This window comes from Agrilus planipennis, unplaced genomic scaffold (assembly GCF_000699045.2).
Source record: "Agrilus planipennis isolate EAB-ADULT unplaced genomic scaffold, Apla_2.0 scaffold307, whole genome shotgun sequence".
Classification (NCBI taxonomy): domain Eukaryota; kingdom Metazoa; phylum Arthropoda; class Insecta; order Coleoptera; family Buprestidae; genus Agrilus; species Agrilus planipennis.
In genome coordinates, this window is record NW_020439004.1 from 94,616 (window position 1) to 96,704 (window position 2,089).

Here is a 2,089-nt window from a genome sequence, read left to right on the forward strand (position 1 = left end):
AAAAAAATATTAATTAAAGAAGGGATTAAGTTAAGTAAAACATGAAATACAATAAAAACATGCACCAAAAGGCAAGTAAATAACTACATTATAAAATGGCGACATGGGCGTCAATTACATTTATGACAGATAAATGCCAAAAGCAATAGAGATAACCATAGATGGACGATGTCAATTTATGCTGTAAACAATAGATAATTGATAGAAGCGAAACCATAGATGCCAGAGAAATAATTAAACAGTAAAACAACCGCTTACCTCAAATATATTCTTCTATGGTATTCGTTTTATTCATAAGCGTTGATAACAGAGAAGTTTCTCCAACAATAGATGCTTGAGAAAGGGAAAATAATACCACTGATGATGAAATGAGCCACATAGTAGAAGACATCACGTGTGTAACTTTATATACATCGGTGTCAATTGGACTGCACGTATTTCTAAAAATTGCACCTTTCATGTCCAAGGGAAGGGAGCATTAATGGGACTCCACTCCTCCAGGTTTCCAGTCCTTCTAATTTTTTTACCTTGTTAAAACCTGTTGAAACAATTTAATGTTATTATCATCTCAAGTATTATGTTTTAAAATATTAAGAACCATACTTCCATCAATCAAATAAGATACCATCAAATTAAGTAATTAACTACTACAATTCAGAAGAATTAAAAATTACAGTAATAATTAGTGTCAAACAAATGGAATACAACATTTAGAAAATTAAAAATTATTTTGTAAATGCAACTATAAAATAATTAAAGATTTCTTACCCTTTCTACAAATGGTCCCTTTTCAAGCACAAGAGATAGAAGCGTGAGTGGGGCTCTGCTTCCGCACGTTTCGAGTCCTTTTGATTTACCCTTTCCATGTTCACAATATTAGGATTTAATGGAAACCTGTTGAAAGAACTTAATATTAGTTATATGTTCACCAGGCGTTATTATTTTATTATTAACGATAATTACCATTGTTAACATTTGGGCCCCATGATTTTTTCGACTAGCTCTTTACCATTTCTTGAAATATAACTCTGACTGCCACAATATTACATCTGTAAGTAGTTTGTCTATCTAATCCAAGGGTATTATTTCTTGGTAAGCCTATATTATAAAAATAAAACAGTCGTTAAAACCAAATCTACAGAATAACAAAGCAAGTTTTTTTTGAGAAATTTAGAATTTTAAAGGCACAATAATATCTTTGAGAAATACTTTACATTTCATTACAAAATGAAAACAATCCTCACGACGTGGTTATATAAATATGAAAAATCTGCAAACATCGCCTGAAACTGTTTTCAAAATTCAAAAATTCTAACAAAACCCTAGTTATTCCACCTCAGATAAACCGAAAACGTAAAAAATTCACAGTAGATGGTGGTGGACAGGTAAGATGCCATGATGAACTCCGATGTTGAAACACGAAATCGTTTACGCCAAAAAAACCTAAGCACAGTAATCGACACCCCCTCAATCACTAAATAGGAACGTATTCCACACAATTAAATGAAAATAGGATAAGGATTAGGCTAAATACCTTCAGGCGTTGTCTTCGTTTATGGACTACAAAACAGGCGACATGTCGTCTTCTCGAAGATCGAACACACTTGACTATGACAGAATGAGATCGCAGGAAGACCCACAGATGAAAATTCCTTCTTCTATACTTATGATACATAGATAATAAGTTTTATAGGTGCGCTCAATTATAATTATTCGGCTTAATTCGTAAACAGAAACCGACCGCCTTGAAATAGTTTCCACAACGCATTCAAAAATATGTGAGTGAGGTTCTTTGGCATCAGCCCGTCTTTACTTGCTCAACCTTGATAGCGAATACTGAGAAAACTGAAAAATAATACAATAATATATTAATTTAATAATGTAGTTTCTTATTTGTATTTGCATTTTTAACTTAATGTGACCCAAAGTTATAAAGGAGACATTAGTAACTGCTAAGAGATCTGTATAAGAATAATAAATTGTTATAAAAAATGGATATTAGTAAAAACGTCATTATTTAAATTGAAATTAAAAAGTGACTACGGGGTTTTTACTAATCTCAATAATTTATTACAATTTATTATTATTA

General features: G+C 31.4%; 1 long non-coding RNA gene across 2 annotated transcripts in view; it reads right to left on the reverse strand.

The window, feature by feature from the left end:
• LOC108742449 overlaps positions 1-2,089 on the reverse strand; it is a 27,650-nt gene that overhangs the window by 20,165 nt on the left and 5,396 nt on the right. Inside the window, exons 4-7 of one of the 2 annotated variants that reach the window (XR_003231429.1) lie at positions 1,535-1,845; positions 964-1,098; positions 769-894; positions 259-538 (exon numbers count right to left, since the gene is read on the reverse strand). This is a non-coding gene — a long non-coding RNA (uncharacterized LOC108742449). The remainder of the gene's footprint in view (positions 1-258; positions 539-768; positions 895-963; positions 1,099-1,534; positions 1,846-2,089) is intronic. The other variant, XR_001938676.1, reaches the window with a different exon arrangement.